This window comes from Onychomys torridus, chromosome 7 (assembly GCF_903995425.1).
Source record: "Onychomys torridus chromosome 7, mOncTor1.1, whole genome shotgun sequence".
Classification (NCBI taxonomy): domain Eukaryota; kingdom Metazoa; phylum Chordata; class Mammalia; order Rodentia; family Cricetidae; genus Onychomys; species Onychomys torridus.
Genome location: NC_050449.1, coordinates 6,201,430 through 6,217,527, shown reverse-complemented (window position 1 = coordinate 6,217,527; position 16,098 = coordinate 6,201,430). Strand labels below are relative to the sequence as shown.

The window sequence follows — 16,098 nt, the reverse complement described above, 5'->3', positions numbered from 1 at the left end:
ACATAACCACAAATAATTACATGTAAAGGTAAATCTTTATGACATATATGTTCTTCAAGGGAAATCATCCAACACCAACATGTGACCTACATGTACACACATCTGTATATGTGTGCACCCACATGTACACATATGTTCACATGCATGTATACACCAAAATACTATCCAAATTTGAACACAAATATGTTGTTTCTAGAAGCAAAGAAGAAATAAAAATATTCTTTCTCTATTTCTCTCTGTGTCATAAGAAAATATTATAAGTTGCCACTGTTATGTATAAAATGTTGTCGTCATCCAGATAAAATGAGGCTGAATATACCATTTGTCAAAGTCATCAAAATATTCTATCTTGCATTTAAGGATGTGTACCACTGGACTACCTCCAGAGAACAGTCAACTCTGAAAGCAGTTTCATGACTTTTCTCTTTTTGGCATTTGAAAAGCACATGAACTAATACTAAAGTTGTTTAAGCCTAAGACTAAAAGTTCAAAATAAATAAATTCACCAAAAGTTAGTACCTTAGAGAGTGCATTTGGAGCCCTTATTTTCTGAACATACATAGCTGAGACATTAACAGAGTAGACTAATGATAAACTTAAATCAATAACGGATCCTCAAGACCACTTTCCCTTTGCTCCTGCCCTGCTCATCTTCTTCTCGGTAAATTAGCCCTTTATTTCCTTAATGCCAGGTATCCTGCAGATTCTGAGGAAAATGAAAGTCCCTGGTGTGAAATATAAAAGTTTCTGACAACCGGTAGATAAATTCTTATTTATTAAAAATAATTTTCTATCTTAGCATGAGGTCAATAGACTTAATGAAAAAACTTCATAGCATAAACAATATTACAACGTCCTAATTATGACTTTCCAACAAATCCCAGCATGCACCAGATTATGGAGCTGAAGGCTTGTTTCCAGATGTTGTAGTTAGATGTTGTTTTTAAATCCAAACATCTCAGTGGTTCCTAAAATTAGGCCATAGTAAAGCAGAATCTGATATCAGGAGTTGCACCAACACCAAATGGGAAGGAGTAGATAAAACCAGACAAAAAGATTATTACAACAGTGGGCATAAGTAGGCCACTTTTATTGCATAGTTAAAGCTTTTTCTCTGTATTACCATATACATATCTATCAACAATTTCTTTGAATAACATGTGCAGTAAATTAGATAGCTTATAAAGTAAATGAAAACCCTTATATTCAAAACATAAACTAATAGCACAGAGGTCAATGTAAGTTGGGATGCAGGGATTTATTTTGCATATCTGTGGCTTGTCTCTCATCTCATTCACAACTATTCTCTACCTGATTCAGGCACCTCCTTCACACCTTGCTCTACTTGCTTAATTAGAAAAGCCGAACATGAAGTAAATAGAATTTTCTCTGTGACGCCTAGAAATTTAAGAAGCAATCTGTTCTGAGCATTAAGGAGATGTGTGTGATGTGTTTACAGAGCAACACTATGTGTAATTGTAAGTTCCAGACAGTTTGATATTTTTCAATAATTCAGGAAGATTATTTTCCCCAAATATATACTTGAACTGTACTCTGAACTTTTTAGAAGCAACATGTCCTCGGGGCCCTAATGAGAACATAAGCTTGGATATGAATTTTCTCATTAGAAGTTATAAAATGCACTAGAGGAGGGAAAGGAACAATTTATAAACCAAATAACACAAAACAAAGTATTCAATCTAATTTGAAGTCCATGTTAGAGACTGTAATTTTCTACACTGGGAGAAAATGTGACTGATATTTGCTGCAAATAGTACCTTGAAGGGCTTTGTATTTAATTAAATGTCCAATGACAAATTTGATTGCATCTTCAGAACCAGAGATTGATAGGGGCGCAAGGTCAAGGGAGCCATTTACTATGACAACAGCAAAGCATGCGATTGATGCTACTTCAGTCTGGGATGTTTTATTTCAGAATGATTAGACTCTCATAGCATCAATGATACCACTTGATTAGCTTTCAGCATCTGTGCATATGCTCCTGGAAATGCTTCAGCCCACTGAATATCACAGGCCATTTGAAGCCATATCCTTGACAGAATATACTTCTTTACAAAATGTCAATGTGAACAATGTGTATGCAGGTGTATTTGTAACCTGAATCTCACTGTAACAGAATGCAATTTTATGTAGGTGTATAATTTCAGAGGAAGAGACAGAGAAGGGAAGGGGAGGACAGAGACAGACAGACCAAGAAAGACAAATACTTTAGGACTAATGTGGAGCCTGTCAACACTAAAACCAGCTGTAAATGACAACCAAAGCCAGATACCAGAGAATAGAAAGAGTAGTGGTTAATTCCATGCTTTCCCACTTAGCTAACTTTTATAGGATCACATGGTTAATATTTAAATATTCCCTATTTTGGATGGTATTATCTAGTTAGCAATTCATTTAGACAGAAAATTACATGAGTGGAGAGACTGAGAGAACATGATGATACATTTCCAAATCAAAAGACCAAAGGGGTTACAAGCACCTATCAGCCAACCAAACTAACCTGGTAGTGCAGAAGCAAAGAGACATGAGTGTGCTGGAAGCAGTTGCTAAGGTTGAAAGCTTCAGTCTGTAGCTAAGAGGGCTTAATCTCCTCATTCCCCTCCTCATGTCCATTATCAATAATAGAAGAAACAGCATCAAGAGCTCCTCTCACCTCTACAGCTTCATTTTATCTTTTGATTTCCTGATACTTAAGAATTGAGCTGTTTAGTTCTTATTTTTATATTATTATAGTAAAGATAGTCCACATACAACCTATCCTCTTACATTAAATGAATAATTTATAATCACTGGCCTTGGGTACACTGCTGTGTAGCAGCTCTACATAGCTTATTCTCTTACACTGAGATTCTATGCCTGCTGACCATCAAATGGCATTTCCCTGCTAGCTCAACCCTGGTAACCAGTACTCAACACTTTGATTTGTAGAAATGTGACTACTTCATGCAAGGCATTTATGTACTCTTTGCCTTTCTGTGTTGCATAGATACAATAGACTTTTAGCCTACCTATTCCATTGTTTTCTTGGCATTATATAGAGATGTGTTTCCTAAGGTGCTACATTTCCTCAGCCATAGTTGTCATCAGGAATGTTCATAAATATTCTGACTTCTTGTCACTTATAGAGACATCATTTCCCTATTTGTTCTAGCTTCATTTCTGTTGTTGCAATCAAACACTCTGGTCAAAAGCATCTTAGGAAATGACAGGGTTAATCTGGTTTACAATTCCTACTTACAGCCCATCATCGAGGGGAAGTTGAAATTAGAACTCAAAGAGCTAGTCACATCACTTGCACAGTCAAGAGCAGAGATAAACACCATGTGCACCTGTGGGGCCTGCTTTGTTATGATCAGCCAGCTTTCTTCACTCATACACTTCAGGACACAGCCCAGGAAATAATGTTGTTGGCACTCACATCCAAGTGGTCCTCCAACCTCAATTAATAATCAAGAAATTCACAAATTTGTTGCCAGAAGTTTTCTTGTGTCCCTCAGCTTCTTGGTCCCAAGTAAATACACAGAGGCTTATATTAATTACAAACTGTTTTGCCTATGGCTCAGGCTTATATTAACTTGCTCTTACAACTTAATTCAACCCATTTCTATTTATCTATGTATCATCACATAGCTTTGTGGCATTACCTGTGTTCCATTCTATCTTGCTCCCCCGGCAGCACTCAGGGTCTCCCGACTCTGCCTTTCTTCTCCTTCTCTCTCTGCTTGGATTGCCCTCCTGGCTCTATTCTGCCTTGCCATAGGCCATAACAGCTTCTTTATTAACCAATGGTAGCAACACATATTCTCAGCGTACAGAGTGACCATCCTAAAGCCCAAACTGATCTAGATAATTCCTTAACTGAGATTCTCTTCTCAAGTGATTCTGAGTTGTAGCAATATGACAAACAAAGACTGTAACACTACTGATTTGAATTTGTGGAGCTCATGTAACATCTGTTAGCCACTGGCATGCACAAAGAAGGTGGATTGGCCAACTCCATGTGTGCATTACTAGTTAGGCTGTTTTTCCCTATTTTCATTTCATTTGCCATGAATGCTGACAGGTACATCTTCTCAGTAGCCAAGACCATGAGTATGCACAAGTAATATACACAGTGCCCAACTCTCCTCTGCTGACTCTGTTCAGGAGGAAGAAAGACTGAAAAGCCTAAGTGGCTCTGATGGGAAGATTTTGAGCTTGCAGACGTTACTGCATGCTTCTAATGATGCCTGTGCTAGCAACAGTTGAAATGCTCTAACTAATGCCACAAACTGATAGTACTTATGCTCAGACCTTGCACATGCCCCACATCCCTCATTGTCTTGGTTCACTCTAAATTAGTCAGTGCTGGAACTGTACTATTCTGACACCTATTTACAAATATGTAGGGCACTTGTCACAGCATCCTTGTAAAGCTTGATGAAACAAAGCCAGTCACATTTTTTTTTTTTCACTAGAGAGTAGAAAGAACACATTCCTTTTACTTGGAACTGTTGATTTATTTTTAATTGATAAAATGATACAATTAAGTGAAAGGGCAAAGACATGATGAAAGTTTCAAATGAGATTCTTATGTACCATGAAATAATAAAAAAAATTCATATAACTAGAGGAGAAGAATGCTTGACTGAAAGATGAAAAGGAAAGCAACATATTTATATATAAAAAAATCTAAGTGGCACTGACTAGATTAGCACAAGCAGCGAAAGCTCCTTGTGATATAACTTTGGTATTAATTCTTCCCCTTCAATGTGGAAAGAAAATGTAGACAGCCAAATTCTTCATCTCACTCTATTTAGTTTGTCATTGCTGAAGTCAAGCCGCATCATCTCTCTAGGAATGTTCTAGACTTCTGGGGTCCAACACCACAGCTACATGAGAACTTGATTTGTACCTAATGCCACTCAGAAACTAAATCATTCTATTATTATCTAGTGAGTGCTAAAGTGGTCAAATGTAGCTAGTATTTCTAGTATGCCAGTTTTTATTATCAATGGATTAAATTATTTTAAATCCCTGTGAAAGTTATACTGATGTCTTAGATGTGGCTTTCAGGCAAGCTCAAAAGGCTCCACTTATGGAAAATCTGAATTTCATTTTAACTTTTCAGCATGTGTCGAGTCTTGAGTTATCACCCCACAAAGATGCCTATGTAATTCTCTGGATCTTGACATTTACAGAGCCCCTCCCCTTTCTGGTGTTGCCAGGGACTGAACTCAGCATCTTAAGCACATTACCTAAGATGATCTACATCTCCAGCAACATAACTCTTTTGAAGCCATGAAGTTCTCTTAATGTACTTCAAAAAGCATTTGTTCAATCAATATGAATTCAGATTTTAATTGCTTATTTTAAAATGTTGACAATATCATACTTGTATGTGATATGCTATGATTGCATTCATGCCCCACTACCCTCTCAGCCCCCTCCCAATGACCTCTTTCTTCCTAACCAGCCTCCCATCATGCCCTTCTTTCCTTTTTTGGAGCACATGAAGTCAGTGTTAGCAAATCAACATTCTAAGTAGAGTGCCTGAAGGAGTCCCATCTACCCTCCCATGGCTCTGTGATATGCATGTTCTTCATCAGTTTGGAATGGCAGCTCATAATAACCACTCCTATTTCAATTTACACTTGGGTCATGGGTACATTTTATTGTAAACATAATATTAAAATCAATTATGCTTTCTAGAGATTAACTTTGTATGTAAACTGAATGAAATATGTCAATTCACAGAGAAGAGTTATGAACATGTGAGCTGCCAATGATCTGATCTAGCACTGACACACATTGGCTAGTATGAATCTGGCTCCATTCTTCTGTAGTTGGATGATATTTCAAAGTGCCAGTTTTGAAAGCAACTCAAAATAGTTTGTGCCAAGGATAATTTTTAAATATTATCATTGATCCTCACCTTAAATTACTTAATACTTTAGAAATCTATGACACATGGTTTTATTTAACCTCTTTTGAAGACTATTGCATGATGAATTATCACATTATTAAAGCCCACAGAGGCTTCCCACTGCCTGCTGTCAGACTCTTCATTTCAGTGGAGAAGACTGCTTTACTCTGAGGTCAACTGCCATGTTTTGCTCCTCTTTGATCAATAGCTTCCTTCTACCCAGAGCTTGTCAATCCTTACAATGTAGAGGGCAAGATGGCAGACCCACTCTTATCCTTCCAGGTTGGCCTTACATGTCAGCGCTTCAATACTGTCAACAAAATGATGCTGAGTATTTCCTGCACACCAGCCTCTTTATTGAGTGCCTTGTAGACTAATTAATTAAACCTCACTAATTAGTCTGGGAAGTGGACATTCACACCATCAGAATTAAAGTAGTGTGGTGATGGCACTCGAGAGGTAGACACAGGTGGATCTCTTGAGTTCAAAGCCAGACTGATCCATAGAGCGAATTCCAGGACAGCCAGCTAGGGCTGTTAAACAGAGAAACCTTGCCTCAAAAAACACAAAATCCAACCAAACAAAAAAGAATTTAAAGAAACAGATAAGGACTTCCCAGCATTCTGTTTCACTTTCCAAGGGCCATCCTTGTCTCGTATCATTATGGGACAGCACTGTTAGTGTCCACTGTGGATACTGGATCTCACATCTCCATTGTTACACAGCATTCAAATACTCAAATGATCAGCTCTGTCACTAATCTGGGCATTTTAGTAGGTTCCCTCTTCTGATGGGTAAAATCTCAGAGTAAAACTGAGTAAACTGTGGAGACAGCTGTAAGCTTGTAACAAGAAACAAATATATCACCAATATGACATAAGCCTGGTTGTTCCTGGAGGATTCCAGTGTAGAAATACTGGCTATTTAGTTAGCAAAATGTCCTTTTGGTTCTGCCCTGCTTTTCAAATGTCACTATTTCATGAGGTCTTTTGGTGCCCACTGATAAATTGAATGAATTTAAAAGTAAAAGAAATCATTCTTATGCTACTTACTATTCTTAATCAAGAGCTGGGTATATTTATCAAGTTATAATTATGCATACAAGGTAAAAAACATATGTGCACACACATATGTATTTTTATTGATCAAAGAACAATCAAAAACCTTGAAAAAGGTATGTTAGATGGAGAATCTGAAAAGTATGTATTGAAGAAGGTTGTTTTCTTTACTCTTATGCCATGTCAGACATTTAGAAATGCCCAACAGATACAAATTTAACAGAGAAGTTGAGGGGAAAAAAGGTAGACTATCTCTGCATTATTTATATTTCCAAAAGTTGCAAAAATTTGTAAAACAGAAAAGATTCACATGTATGAAGATAAGCTTGGTAGTGCACAGCTATAATCCCAGAACTCCAGAGGCTGAAGCAAGACTGCAAGATTCAAGTCAGTTGTGTCTTGATAGGAGAAAGGAGGTGGAGAGAGAAGAAGCGAGGAAAGGAAGCAAAGAGATATCTGTGTAAAAATAATGGCAAATAACCATTTGATTTTTCAAAATTTTAGATGATTGTGCATTATGTTTACATAATACTATGACAGAGCTTTGGTTTTGGAACTCAAGCCAAACAATCCATTCATTTACGCCATTGAGATTTGCATAAGAGAAATTCAGGTCAGTGGCTATGGGAGGAATGAAGGAGAAACAGTTGGATGAAGTTTCTGGAGCTGTTAATGCTTTTGGAAGGGAACGTGTTCTTGGTGGACTTAGGTTCTCCTGGTGGCCAAGATAGTCTCCAGCCAGGGAACAGTAAACACCCTGGCACCTGGCCCAAGCTTGAGGCCCTGGCATTCATTGTATTTATACAAGAAGTCATAATGGGATCTATCCATGGCAGCAAGCAGAGACAGGCCTTCTGGATGCTTAGTCAGCAGAAAACACCCATGACTAATCCTACGAGATAGACAACATCTGCCTCTGTCCTCAAAAAGAGCTAAACAGCTAAACTAATAAAGTGAAAAGGAGTCAATCTACTGCCTTAGCTGTTACTATTGCTATAAAGAAACACCATTACCAAAAGCAAGCTAAGGAGGAAAGGGGTTATGTGGCTCCCCCACCACAGTCCATCACTGAAAAACAGTAAGGACAGGAACTCAAACAGGGCAGGATCCTGGAGACAGGAGCTGATGCAGAAGCCACAGAGGGGTGATACTTACTGGCTTGCTCCCCATGGCTTACTCAGACTGCTTTCTTATAAAACCCAGGACCAAAATAGGGATGGTACTACTCAATGTTCACCTATTAGTCACTAATTAAGAAAATGCCCCACAGCAGGATATTATGGAGGCATTTTCTCAACTCAGATTCCCTCCTTTCAGATAGCTGTGGCTTGTGTCAAGATGACATAAAACTAGCTAGCACACTTATATTTGTGTATATCACAATTTGTAAAATAATGAAATATGGAAGATGCCCTATCTAATTTTAAAAGTTTGATAATTATAAAATGGATTCAGAAGAGACTGGATATAGCATGTTCTCATTTTTAGCTTATTACCTTAATTATTACTTATCCATGTTTTTTTAATTTTTTTCAAAATTTTATAATTTTTCAAGTGTTTGAAATTATGATTACATCATTTTCATCCTTCTATTCCCTTCCTACAAATCATCTCATGTACCTCCAACTTTACCTCTCTCAAACTCATGACACCTTTTTCTTTGGTTGTTGTTGTGTGTGCATGTGTTTATACTCCTAAATATATGTGCACCATGCTTGGTCCGTATGTTACTTGTATGTGTATGTTTACAGGACTAACTACTTGGGTTTGGATAATCCAGTGCTGTGCCCTTCCCAGGAAAACATTATTTCTCCCATTCTCAGAATTCCTTAGTTGCCTTGGTTTTGTGTCAGAATTGAGGCCGCTTGAATTTTCCCTCTTCCATGTTAGTGTGTCTTTGGTATCATCCTTGTTCAGGTTTAAACAGCCATGGTGGTGAGACTTCATGAGTATAGCTTCTCTGGCACTTCTAGGATACACAGTCTTGCAGCAAACTCCCTACTTCTCTGGCTCTTGCTGTCTTTCTGCAATTATCCCAGATGCCTGAGTGTGGGAAATGTGGTATAGATGTATCAGATAGGCTGGGCACCACACAACCAATTGTACTGTGCCTTTTAGCTGGTTGTTGTTTTCTATAATGGTCTCTAGCTATTGCAAAAAGGAAATTTATTTGATGAGCAGTGAAAACTACACTTAGTTCTAAGTATAAGGATAAGTACTTAGAATTGTGCTAGTTTAGTAAAGAGGTAATTTTAAGTTCTCCTCTAAGATGACCTCGGGACCCAGATATTTGGCTAGGTTTCGAGTGCCAGTCATGATTTCCCTCTTGTTGAGTGGCTCTTAAGTCCAATTAGAGAGCTATTGGTTACAAACAAGGTATGCATGCCATTATTATACCCTATAGATTATCCTTCCATGATAATTGGTTCTCCCCCTCCCTTGAAAATTTGCAAGGTACATTCTGGTAACATGAAAGCTAGTCATCAGGGAGAAGGCTTCCAGGTCAGATTGAGCACAGATTCTCTGAGTCCTCCTATATCCAAAGTCCATGGTATATTCAGCAATAAATATTTACCTTCTACCACTGTTTGGGGAGTCTTTTGAACAAGTCAAAAGAGGGATTCTCATGCCTGTTGTTGAGAGTTTTGTTAGAGTAAACAGTAAGTACAAGCAAGGAACTTCTGATAAATTGCAAGAATTGAGAGACATCTGGCAGTCTGGACAGTCACCTAATGATTTTCAGCACCATTGAGGCATCCATTTTTGGCTATAGGTCTAGAATATCCAACAGACCATTTTCAGAAGCAGGAATTTTGAAAGACCATATTATGCTGTCTTGGCAAGGTTCAGCAGTTGCTTTTCCTTGTATCCTGCTCATCTGTAAAGAACAGCATGCATATGGTCAGCAGCCAAGGCAAGAGCAGTTCTTTGCCCAGCAGGCCAATTCTTTTGAAAAAAACAGAAGACAAATTCCCATATAGAGTGTCTTTGAAGCCAAACATCCTCTCAGGAGTAGATTGATGCTGCTGGGAGCAATCCTGTCTCATGTCAACAGAATTCTAAGTTATCAAAATATTTAAATGACATATTCTCCAGGTCTATGAAGTATTTGAAAATTACCTATCTATTAGACACATATTTCTATATATCTGGAAAACCTGACTACATGATTATGATTATTACAAACATGAGTGACTATAAGCCTGTAATTCTTAACTTCCTAAATAACTTAAGGACTAGGCTTTATATTACAAAGGTAAATAATCTGTAAACATATGTACAGTGTGAGGACAATGACCTCAAAATTGTGACAATATACAAAGTATCTTAATCAGAGGTAGAAATGTATAGTGCAATATGACAACAATATCCTTAATATGTATCAAAATACAAAATGCTATGGATATCACTTTGTATAAATAAAGTGCTGATTGGCTAGTAGCCAGGCAGGAAGGATAAGGTAGGTGGGACAAGGAAGAGGAGAAGGCTGGGAACAGGAAGGCTGGGAGGAGACACTGCCAGCAGCCGCCATGAGAAGCAACATGTAAAGACACTGGTATGCCACAAGCCATGTGGTAAAGTATAGACTAACAGAAATGGGTTAAGTTAAGATAGAAGAAGTAGATAACAAGAAACCAGCAACGGCCATACAGTTTGTAAGCAATATAAGTTTTTGTGTGTTTACTTGTTTGGGTCTGAGCAACAGTGGGACTGGCAGATAAGAGAGATTTGTCCTGACTGGGCCGGGCAGGAAAACTCTAACTACAACAAAATATCCTAAATAGAGGTAGAATATACAGATATTATGATTATAATTTTACATTTGTATCATATACAAAATAATTCAAAGATTAGTAGGAACATATATACAATACGACAAATATAGTTTTGTATTTGTATCAATATACAAATTATCTTAAACAGAAATAGACAAATAATTTTATATTTGTATCAATATACAAGAATCCACATCAATGCAAATTATCTAAACCTGATAGTTACTGATTTAGTTTACAAGTAGGTACATTAATCTACCTTATTTTCCTCTTCCCCTTTTTTCTTTTCCAAATGATAATCCTGAGTCTAAACTTTGTTGTTTCTCCCCCAACCCTATAACAAGTAATAAGCATCCCCCAACAGATGACAATTGTCCATAACCCAGAGAAAACAAAACCGTTTGGGAGAGGGGTGTTGTTTTCTTAAAATTGCTTCCTGCTGCCTAGAGGGTGATGGTATCTCTGTGGGATTCTGTAAGAAGCTAAAACAATGGTTAAGTCTCAAAAGGACTAGCTGTAACATTTGTAGCCAATCTCAAAGTAATGGGTCAGTTTTGTCTGAAGTTCTAGCTAGAAGTATAATATGATGGACCATCTCACCTTGAAACTATCCTTAAGAGTTTGCAGTCCAAAGCTGATCACTGAGTGATGTTTGTCAGCTCAGTGGCATCATTATGGAATGGGTAGAGTTGTTGCTGTGGGGTCCCATCGTCCTTCTGGAGACTTCAGAGATACTATTGGAAAGATTTATTTTTCACTGTGGAAAACTTGAACGTTATTAATATCATAATGGAAAGTTTAAATTTTAAGATGATATGATATGTAAAGAAGGGTTCTAAAGAGTCAAGAATAAGCATGGAGAGAAATAGAATCTTGACAAAAATAGTCTCTGGATTATTGGTTTTCTTCTGTCCCACCCCAGTGGGCTCTTCTGATATGAGACAGAAACTCTTAAATTTTCTTTTAGAAACTTGCTTGAGTTTAGAGAAGGAGAGAGCCACATTCTAACTCTAAAGCCAGCTTGATTTATAAATGAGTTGGGACTATAACTTTTCTGGAGGTAAAGAGATATTGATGTTTAGCCAGTGAGATATTACCCTGTAGAATATATTGGTACCAATTGGTTGGATTTTCTTTGCTTATGAATTTTTTGTATATAGCCTTTCCTCCTGCTTTAGATGTCTAAATGTCCAAGGCCTTTTGACTTCATGAAGATGAGTGTTTCTATTACCCTGTAAAGACAGAAAAATAAAAAAAAAAAAAACAGAGCCCTGCCCTGACCCTTGTTTGATGAGCTTTTCTTACAATTTGTAGAATTGTCACATCAGTGGATGAGCTATCACTTCTCCTCATCAAGTGATTTCTCCTGTTTGAATCAAATTTTTGTTAATTTTTTTTGGTGGAAACAAAAGCAAAACCTCTTTCCCAACATAGTACATATCCTGGTTTCCATTCTGAGGTTAACATATCTTTGAAGTAAACAGGTTGGTTTAGCTCAGTAGTTTTTCTGTTGTGCAGTGTCTCTCTGCAGCAGTTGTACCTTTCTCATTAGCATTGAGAAAATTCAAGGTTAATAAAGCATTACACAATCTATTTCTAGGGGCCATTATTGCCCCTTTCTGTTTATTTAGCATATTCTTTAGAGTTCAATTAGATATTTCTATGACTGCTTGGCCTGTAGGATTATGTGGTATACCTGTAATATGCTTTATATTGTAATAAGCAAAAAACTCACTTTACTGAAAATATGCTGGAATATTGTCAGTCTTAATTTGTACAGTTATCCCCATAATGACCATGACTTCTAATAGGTGTGTAACCACAGAATCAGTCTTTTCAGACCTCAGAGAAGTCGCCCATTGAAATCCTGAATAGGTATCAATGGTGTGGTGTACATACTTTAATTTTCCAAATTCTGCAAAATGAAACACATCTATCTGCCAAATTTCATTTCTTTGTATACCTTTAGGATTACTTCCTGAAGGAAATGGAATTTGGTTATAGAAAGAACAAATAGGATATTTTTTTAATGGTCTCCTTGGCTTGTTGCCAAGTGATGGAAAGGTCCTTTTTTAAACCTTTTTTTAAAATGTTTTTTAATGAAATTCTGAGGTCTCTAACATATTTGCTATTGATAATTGATTAATCTCATCATTACTTTGTGCTAGAGGACCTGGCAGACCCATATGGGACCTGATGTGTATCGTGTGTGTGTGTGTGTGTGTGTGTGTGTGATATTCCCCACTTCTGATGATTTCTTGTATTTGTGTAAATAGTGAAGTTAACTACAGGATTGAGGGTCTTAGTGAGATGGCATCAAAGGTGGTCTTGGCAAAGTTGCCCAGGGTAGCAGTGCAGCCTTGACTGATGTGTAGCAGTTATCAGTACTGGCCATTATCAGTAGCTTCTTGAGCACAGGAGCAGAGGCAAAGCTAGTTTCTCTGGGGGCAGGGATTAGGCACACCAACACAGAGCCACATTTGCCTGTCACTTTGCACAGAACAGTGTAGGGCTTGCCAATCTTTTTCCCCAGTAGCCTCTCCATACAAGGATGGTGAAAAGCTTGGCCATGATGATGGCCCCTCAGACGGCAGTACTACTTCCTTGGATCACTTAACACCAAGACCAACATGACTACTGTACACCCAAATAGTGACAAAGCTTTGAACCTTGTCTGCTGGCCACCCCTAGTCTGCTTCTGCACTGGCATGATCTTTAAAAGCTCATCCTTTAGGGATGCCCTCAGGAAAAAGTCACTGATTCTGTAATGGGTGGGGAGAATTGGTAGAGCTCCTCCAGGGATTTGATCTTCATGGACTTAACCAAGCAACTCAGCTTGGTGATTGGAATCCACTCTTTGTCTTTGGCTTTATCTCCAGGAGCCCCAAGGCCTATACCAGGATTGTGGCTCCTAAAGCTGCTGCTGAATCCTCTGCAGAAGCTGCCAAGGCCTCCTAATCCTGGGCTCTCTGCTGCACCTGGGTCATTTGGTGTTTTCCAAAGAAGAAGAATATGACCGCTCTCCCTTTCCTTTTAAGAGGTTAAGTTCAAAGGCAAGAAGCACCACCTCTTTGGTCATATAGCCCAAGGTTATGGGCAGAGCAAATACTACTACAATCATCTGTATCCTGCTATTTTTTCTCTATTGCCCCTCACCCAGAGAATTACTATTTTAAGAAAATAATTTTATGAATCTTGATAACCTGAGTAAAAGAAGAAAATCAATCCAGCTTACTCTATTTACTTAATCTTTTTCAAGGTATGAAGAAAATCACTCTTGAGAGCCATGTAGAATAAAATGTATTATTTTATTTTTACATTGACCTGCATAAGAGTGATAGGGTACCTACATTTTATAATTATTAATTTATTATTCTTGACTAATGTCAACTTTAGAAAACAAAACAAGCTATTTTAACTTTCTTCTTGAAAGTCTGAATGTTTGATAACAGGCAAGCTATAAGATTGAAATAGCAAAGCTTGCTAGCTTTGTCTACGAAGCCCTCCTGAGATAATGGTGCAAATTGAATTGCCTGCCTTGAAACCACATCACAGGTGGCAGGGGAAGAAATTCTCAGCTTCCCTGACTCTCTTCCAGCCAGTAAATGTGCCCATCAAAGTCACAGGGCCAGCAGCACTTACAAGGCTGGGCTTGCATTCAGGAAAAACAAAAAGGCAAGCAGAGACAGGTTTGTACATGCTTATCCTCATTCAGAGGAGCTGTGTTTCTCCTCCGCAGAGAAAGTAGATTCTCCTTGGCAGCATTGCATTTTTATTAAGTTCACAGGCTGTCCTTGCTCACAAATGATTGGAGCTGAGCTTTCAGGACCTGGGTTGATCTGGGTCTCAGGCAAACACCAGTGTGTTTTATGACCATGAGTGAGTCCCTTCTCTGAACTTTCATTCTTGCTCCACAAAATGGAAGAAGGTCTTTCTAACTCTCTTTTTATGACTCTAGGAACTCTACAGCCATACCACCTAATCTCGGCTCCAGTCTATGGCCATACCATCCTGAACACACCAATCTCATCTGATCTTGGAAGCTAAGCAGAGTTGGACCTGACTAGTACTTGTATGAGAGACAACCTGGGAACGCCAGTTGCTGTAGGCTAAGAAGCCGCTGTGGTGGCACACGCTTTTAATCCCAGAACTTTGGGAGGCAGAGGCAGGTGGATCTCTTTGAGTTCCAGGCCAGCCTTCTCTAGAGAGTGAACTCCAGAACAGCCAGGGCTACACACAAAGAAACTAAGTATAGAAAAAAAAAAAAACAAAACAAAATAAATCACAACAAAACAAACAAACAGAAAAGAATGATTCTAGGAACTCACTTTTGTCATAGAAATTTGCTTAAACAAAAAAAATTCCACTTCAAGCATATGTGTTTTGTTGATTGGTCTGATAACACCTAATCCACCAAAGCAGTGTTTCTGCAAATTTACACTGTGTCTAAAATGTCTTCCCCTGGGCATATATACAACAAATATTAATTCCCACAAGCCAGCATTACTTCTAGGATCTCACACTGTGAAAACCTCTGCAGCCTGCAGATCCCTTAATGGTGGGTGTAGTAGATGCCACTATGATTACAGGGCTCGTAGAATACAGACACAGAACCAAGAGTGCCTGGAAAAAGAGATGTCATTGAAGCAACCATACACTAACTTTGATAGGACACTTACTTTGAAGGATGACATCTCATTTAAAACGACTGTCAGTATGAAACACAACTCAAACATTAAAGATAATAAGATACTTTATTCTGAACTGAATATAAAGGTCCATGACCCAGTAACATGGATTCATGTTGCCATAAGTAACACAGATGTGCTTACATGAACTCTAACAATCATAGATCAAAATAAAGTCATAAATCATGGCATTTTTAAAGTACATCAATGGGACAATAATGGTTGGGTTACAGAAGAGCAAAGGAAAGCACACTGTAGGTCTTTAGAACATCTGATGACATTGTTAGCTTTTAGCTTTGTGGAAGCCACTCAAGCTAAGGCATTCTAAAGGTTTTCCCTGTGAGTGTTGTTAGGTCAGACATAGAGTGGGCAATGACTAGCCATTTGGGGGATTAAATATAGCTCATAGTGTTTGGCTTGAGATCTGCACCATTCCTAAGGCTCCACAATCACAGCATTCTATTCAGTCCATCCACTCTGGAGAATCTTTAACAAAGCAGCAGCATCTTTTTTTTTTTTTTGAATTTAAGATTACAATCCCAAAATGTTACCCTTCTTTACATTTATTATCTGTTAGGTATCCACCTAGAACACATTACTCAAGAAAATGAGTGTATAGGTCAGCTGAACAGAGTCCCCCATTAGCCCCA

General features: G+C 38.1%; 1 protein-coding gene and 1 pseudogene across 1 annotated transcript in view; both read left to right on the top strand.

Annotated features, from left to right (window-relative positions):
• Cntn5 (contactin 5) overlaps positions 1-16,098 on the top strand; it is a 463,340-nt gene that overhangs the window by 260,547 nt on the left and 186,695 nt on the right. The gene's annotated exons all lie outside the window — the stretch shown is intronic.
• Positions 14,754-14,871, top strand: LOC118588170 (annotated as a pseudogene).